The sequence below is a fragment of the Physella acuta genome, unplaced genomic scaffold, assembly GCF_028476545.2.
Source record: "Physella acuta isolate Inbredline_101_S28 unplaced genomic scaffold, ASM2847654v3 ptg000521l, whole genome shotgun sequence".
Taxonomy (NCBI): Eukaryota; Metazoa; Mollusca; class Gastropoda; family Physidae; genus Physella; species Physella acuta.
The window spans coordinates 835,182-842,451 of NW_026732040.1; the positions used below are offsets into that span (position 1 = coordinate 835,182).

The 7,270-nt window shown below is 38.5% G+C and overlaps 1 non-coding gene across 1 annotated transcript; it reads right to left on the minus strand.

Annotated features, from left to right (window-relative positions):
- Nucleotides 1-2,729: 2,729 nt before the first annotated feature.
- On the minus strand, nt 2,730-2,802 carry Trnat-ugu (transfer RNA threonine (anticodon UGU)). Its single transcript has one exon. It is a non-coding gene; the product is annotated as a tRNA-Thr (tRNA).
- Between the last annotated feature and the right edge of the window lie 4,468 nt (nt 2,803-7,270).

The following is a 7,270-nucleotide window of genomic DNA, read 5'->3' on the forward strand; positions in this document are numbered from 1 at the left end:
TGTTTAGAAACAATTCATCTTTCTTTTCTTTCTTTGTTTTTTTTAAAGCAGCGGCAAGTGCAAGTAAACTTGACTTGGACAAAATGCATTACTTCCCCTATGATAATATTTTAATTTTAAAAATCTTACAAGGGAGACTATTTAAAGCAATGTCTTGACAGAAATATATGCATATCTAATTAATATATCAGTCAATATCAATTTACATTTAGTGTAAAAAATTATTGAGCCTTTAATTTTATTATGAAATTTCTATTACTTTCTTTTTAAATTTTACAAATGTAATAAAATAATTGTGACATTATAAATTACAAACACTAGATAATTTTTTTTTAAAAATACTAATAATTAATTTTGCACTTTGTTATACGTTAAAATCTCTTTATAACTGTAAACTAATTTTGGCTCCCTTGTATAAAGGGAAAATAAAACTATAGTATATATATATATATATATATATATATATATATATATATATATATATATATATATATATATATGTGTGTGTGTGTGTACATATATATATATATATATATATATATATATATATATATATATATATATATATATATATATATATATATATATATACGGCAACTCTAGGCTATGCCAAAGAGAAGGAAATGAACACCCTGTTGTAAGGACTAGTTGCAATGACTTCAACTTATTTAACTCTTTTTGTATTATTGTATTTATTTTGCCAACTTATGATTATTATATTTATGTCTGTATTTATGATAGAACAAAAACTTATTTGATAAATTGTATTAGACCATTAAATATGTATTACTGTAAACTCTTATGACAAATAAAAGGCAATTTAAACCCTTTTGCAATGGCTAATAGAACCTTCCTAACTCCTTATCTCCCTTTCCTCATTTCGTGTTGGACGTGTAACCTTTCCCTTTTACAATATAATACATCCACGTATCAAACACCCCCATCACCACACTGATATAAATAATCGCTTACACAGCTACCATTATGGAGGGAAAAAAAAACATTGTGAACAATAGAAGGGAAATAACTGCTTAAATATGCAACAGTCCCATCATTTCATCGGTTTTAGCCCCTTATCAAACGAACATCTAAAATTTCGAATCACTTTCTGTCAACAAAAAGGTACAAACCTGGAAAAAGATCGACCCCTGCTCCAACCTACTTTAACTAGATTTCTGGTCTGATGGTTACTAACATTTTACTTATAATATTAACAAAACATATTTCAACAAATTGTATTCAACTGACAAATTATGCATTACTGAAATCCTTTTTACAAAGAGGAAAATATACCCCGTTGTATCTAGCTTTATAGACTGCAATCTTTATAAATATACAATGTATTCACTCTTTTACTCCTTTCATGATCTTGATAATTAATCCTCTTTTATTATTATAACTTAATTTTTTGCGCTACACATTAGATCAGATATTGTTAAACTAGTTTCTTTTCCTTGTTTGTAAATAGAATGCTAGTGGGTAAACATGTGGTTTATCTGTCTATGCTGTGGTGGCCATAGGTGCAACTAAGAGACGGCGTGTTTGATTGGGGATTGTGACAGGCTCGCTCATAGAGTACCTTGAGTGCAGCACTCACAGAGAACAGTGTCAGTAGATCGTGAGATACGGAGTGATACAGTGTTTCTTCCAGACTTTTTTCTCCGGGTGGGGGGGGGGACACTTGAAATTTTCGGGGGGGGGGGAGTGGGGGGTGGGGCGGTAGACTTTCTTCGGGGTGGGGGCGGTAAAAAATGTTGCCCCCCCCCCCCCCCCCCCCCCCCGAAGAGATGCCTGGAAGAAACTCTGGATACAGTGTGTGGGCTTCTGACATTGGCGGTCTTTTAAATAGTGTTTTAAGAGGTTCAAATCGAAAGTTTGAGGGGGGGGGTGCAAATTGAGAGTTTGATGGGGGGGGGGGGTGCAAATCGAAAATTTAAAGTTTGTACCCGGGAAGGGTCGCTACGCCTTTGGGGGGGGGGGGGGGTGACACCGTTAAGGGCCGCATCGGGTTAGACCCGACCTCGCTACGCCACTGCATTTTATAAACGTAGTAAAATTTCTTAAAAAGATTCAGGGGCGAAACTATCTGAGCCGTTGGAACACCGGGAAAAATCCTATTGGGCCGCCATGAAATAATCCCGTTGGGTCGCCAGGATAAGTGTTGTGTAAAGCGCATAATATAACGCCGATTTTAGCCGGAAAAAGATATGCATGCGCAATGGAGAGAAACCACCGCCTTCTTTCACGGCGATGTTTTCGATGGTACTGACCATGCGTGTGTTTACAAACAAACGGCAGAACCCTAACCCTGTCTCTAACCCTAACCCGAACCCTCGCGCGGCTATTAAGGCCACTGCGCATGCGCAGACCAATTGTGTTTCGTATCTTCTGCCGAAAAATCTTTTTCCGAGTAGTCACTTCGTATTAATTAATTAATTGTATTCACTCCACTTTTATCAATATTTATCCGTTTTTTTCTATCAGTCTACCATTAAAATGTAATAGATCGTTTGATATTGAGCTCTTTATTGTGTTTTAATAATGTACAATATTTTATGTTCTTTCGTTGATTAACTGGCGATTGCGAAAGAAAAGAAAGTTCGCCATTTATGAAAAAAATTATAAAAATAGGCCTATATAATAGAACCTAATTTATTAGCGAGAGTATGTGATTAATGAGCAACACCTAAATATCAGATACGTAGGAGAAAAAAAACGAACCAACATACAGCCCCCAGTGAGGATTGAACTCACGACCCCTGGTTTACAAGACCAGTGCTCTAGCCACTGAGCTATGGAGGCTTATATTTAGTCTGTTATCGGTATTCTTAAATTTCGTTTCTACACTAATATCGTATACAAAAATTGTTCATTTGATTTAGTTGAAAATTTGCCAAATTAAAATGCAGATTTAAAACCTGAACTTTAATCGAATTCGCTGTTGAATAATTAAGGTAAAATTTAAGGATAATCCTCTATAATGCTTTTTTTTTAACTCAGATTTTGTTTTATGTAGATGTTATATGATAAAGTAAAACTAAAACCTTAACACTCCCCACATACGTGTAGTATGAGCTATGTGTTAAGTACACAGAAACAGCTGGTTGTCATTGATTCATCCGCTAATCTCATTCAAACAATTTTATCGTTTGAATAAACTTGTAACTAGAATAGTAAAAAAAAATGTCAGTACTAGTTTGGTTTACTTTTGGATTGTTTTTTTTTTAAAATAGTTTTTTCACCAAGTTATTTTTAGTTATTTAATATCCTTAAAAAATCTGAATATAGTTATGTTTTAATAATTTCGCTTTTGATTTGTTTAATTATTTATATTTAGTGAGTTAAATAACAAATGATTTAAGCAAAAATAAGACTAAATTTTACTAGTAGCCTACTAGTTACAACACGAATGTAGGATTTTATTCTTGAATCTTTAACGAACAGCACATTTACTTTTGTTAAAAGGGCAACACAAAACGCTGTAACAATTTTCAAATAAAAGGGAAATAACCAAAGAAAATATAAAGATTTTGTTTAAAATCTGTTATTTCAGCAGATTCGATAACAGCGCTACAGTTTATAGAGCTTTAATTGCTTTAAAAAGTTTGTGTGGTGGACATATATCTAACATAATGTCTACAATTTATCAATTATGTTTTTAATTAAATTAAAAAAAAGCTAATAGTATTTTATCAACTCCTTAAAATAAACATGTAAATCTTCTATTTAAAGTAAAATGTAGCGTTTCTCACTTACTATTTTCAAGAATGTTTAGTACCTAAATTTACTAGATCATTTTATTACTTTCTCGTATATACGAAGTATAAAGTATTGTAATCGTGCACAAAAATCACTTGAAATTTTAACAATTTTCACCGTATTACACCTCAGTCCTTCATCACATCCGAAGGTTAGAGGACTTATTTTAATCGGGCAAAAATTATCAATCCAGATTTATCAAAACTAAGAGGTTTTATGCGTAATCCTGTCTGAAAAACTGGGCTTTGCAATTCTGTCCGTATGTCTGTGTGTCTGTGTGTGTGTGTGTGTGTGTCCGTGTGTAAACACGATAACTTGAGTACCGTTACAGCTAGGTTGATGAAATTTCATATGTAAGTATTTTATCAAAATCGTAGATCCGTATCAACTTTTGAGCGATTTCCGATAACCGGAAAAGGAACTTTTTCTACTTTGAATTTTTCAAAAGCCTATAACTTGAGTACTATTTCAAATAGATAAATGAAATTTCACATGCAAGTATAAGATCTAATTCTCTACCTTCTGTTAAATTTTGAGTAACTTCCGTTGACCGAAAGTAGTAATTTACGCCACTTCCGATTTCTCAAAAAACTAATGTAAATTTTTAAAGTACTAATAATATTGCGCACTATTATGCACTTTTTTTATTTGGCGTTCACTTGGTGTGCAATCTTTTGTCTACGAGATTTTATTCTATTTTTAAAACTTTAAGTATTTAAAATGGATTAAAAATCATGTCTATAGCCCGAGTTCCCATTCCCTGTTGTTTTATATAAGAATATTCGAGAAAGTTTAGGGGAGATCACTCCCGGTTTCTTTTTCTTTCGCTTTGAGAGTTGGAATACCTTTTCTTACCCCAGCATTATTGCCCCCCCCCCCCCCCCCAACTCACTTGCTAAGTTAAAGACTATCACATTCGGTCTCCAATTGTTGTAATTACAATCATAGGCGTCGCGAGGGAGGAGGGGGGGGGGGGTGGGGGGGGGGGGCAGGGGCGCGGACCGCACCGGGTGACACCATTTAGGGGAGCGGGGTGACACCAAAGCAAAAAATAGCAAAATATATACAGAAAAATGATAACTCCATTTAATTAAGTGATTATTTAGAGTGAGTTAAATAGTCTTTTAAGAGCAAAGTTGACAAAGCCCGACAAGGGTAGAGAGGGTGGGGGGGGGGGGATGACACCATGACGTAAACGTAATGAAAACATGCTACATATAGATAAAAATCGTTAGTATTATCTGAGCACAGTTTAAAGCAATCGCCTCAGGAGTGGGGAGGGGGTGAGTGGGGGGAAGTTACATTAACTCAACGTTGCAAAATATGCCTGAGGTAAACGGTTTTGTTGAGAATCGTAATAACTTGTGTGTTAATCCATGTATTGGGGGGGGGGGGGGGTAAAAATTAAATACATCCAGAGAAAAAATATTTGTGAATGCATATAGGGGCCTACACATGCGTATACCCATACTTATAAAAGTATATGGAATATATATATATATATATATATATATATATATATATATATATATATATATATATATATATAGCAAAGTGGTCGGGTGCCCGGAAGGGTACTCCCCGGCACCGCATGCGCTTCAAATTTGGCAGCCTTGGGGCAATAGAACACGGGGGCCGGTGCCGGAGTGCCGCAAAGTCCACGAAGAGAGTGTCAAAACTGACCTCGACTGACCGGCGCCTTATATGAGCTATATTACGAAAAAAAATTGCCACGAGTGCTAAAAAATGACCGCGAGTGAAATTCTCTTTACATGAGCTATATCTGATTACAAAATACATAAGCGAGGGGGGTCTGTGTAGGAGAGAGGGGAAGGGGGGGGTGGAATAGCAAAGACTCTATATAAGGAGAGTAAAGCCCACACATAAGCCCACACATAAGCCCACACATAAGCCCACACATAATCCCACACATAAGCCCACACATAAGCCCACACATAAGCCCACACATAAGCCCACACATAAGCCCACACATAAGCCCACACATAAGCCAACACATAAGCCCACACATAAGCCCATGCATAAGCCCACACATAATCCCACACATAAGCCCACACATAAGCCCACACATAAGCCCACACATAATCCCACACATAAGCCCACACATAATCCCACACATAAGCCCACACATAAGCCCACACATAATCCCACACATAAGCCCACACATAATCCCACACATAAGCCCACACATAAGCCCACACATAAGCCCACACATAAGTCCACACATAAGCCCACACATAAGCCCACACATAAGCCCATGCAAAAGCCCACGCATAAGCCCACACATAAGCCCACACATAAGCCCACACATAAGCCCAAACATAAGCCCACACATAAGCCCACACATAAGCCCACACATAAGCCCACACCTAAGCCCTCACATAAGTGGAGGGTGAGTTAGTGGGTAAGGGGGAGGGGTGCTAACCGCATATGAAACAGTTAGGAGTCGGTACCTCCAAAAAGTTAGTAACCACTGTCCCAAACTGTTGTTTTTTTTATCTATAACAAGATGGATAAAACAATCATTGGAAGGGTTGCTTTCGGCTATTTTTCTGAATTCTTTCCACCCAGCGGTCTGCTCTAACTTGGTCCCCCGCCCCCAGAGTTCCTTCCAGGCAGAGGCGTAGTGAGGGGGGACGGGGGGTTGCGGAATGCACCGGGTGATGCCATTTAGGGGGGGGGGGGGGTGACACCAAGGCAAAACATAGTAAAATATATAAAGAAAAACTTGCGGGGGGGGGGGGGGGGGGGAGAGGTGCACATCGAAAGTTTGAGGGGGGGGGTGCAAATCGAAAGTTTGAGGGGAGGGGTGCAAATCGAAAGTTTGAGGGGAGGGGTGCAAATCGAAAGTTTGAGGGGAGGGGGGTGCAAATCGAAAATTTGAAAGTTTGTCCCCGGGAATGGGTCGCTATGCCTCTGGGGGGTGACACCATTAAGTGCCGCACCGGGTGACACCCGTCATCGCTACGCCACTGCTTCCAGGCATCTCTTCGCCCGCCCCCCCCCCCCCTCAAAGAAAGCCTATTCCTTACGCCTACGCAATGGAATTTACATAGTAAACATATACTTTTACTAGTGTCCGCCCCCCCCCCCCCCGGAAAATGTTGACAGCCTCCGCCCCCCCCCCCCCCCCACACGAAAATATCAAGTGCCCCCTCTCCCCCGGAGAAAAAAAAGTCTGGAAGAAACACTGCCCGACCCCTTGCTGTCTACCATACCATACGTGAATACCCCACACCACAAAGATAAATAAAAAAAAACCAGAAATCAAGATCAGATAACTCAGCACCAGCCAGCACATAAAACCTTGACATACCTGACCAGATAGGGGAGGCGCTCGTGTTTGAAACACGAAACCGCGGGGTGTGGGGTTTTAAACTGCGCAATGATCGCCCCTGTTAATAGTGTTTCCGGTTTCAACCGGAAGTTGTACAAAACAGAGTTATCGTTGCTGCGCCGAATGACTGAATTCAGCTCAAGTTTCGAACACATT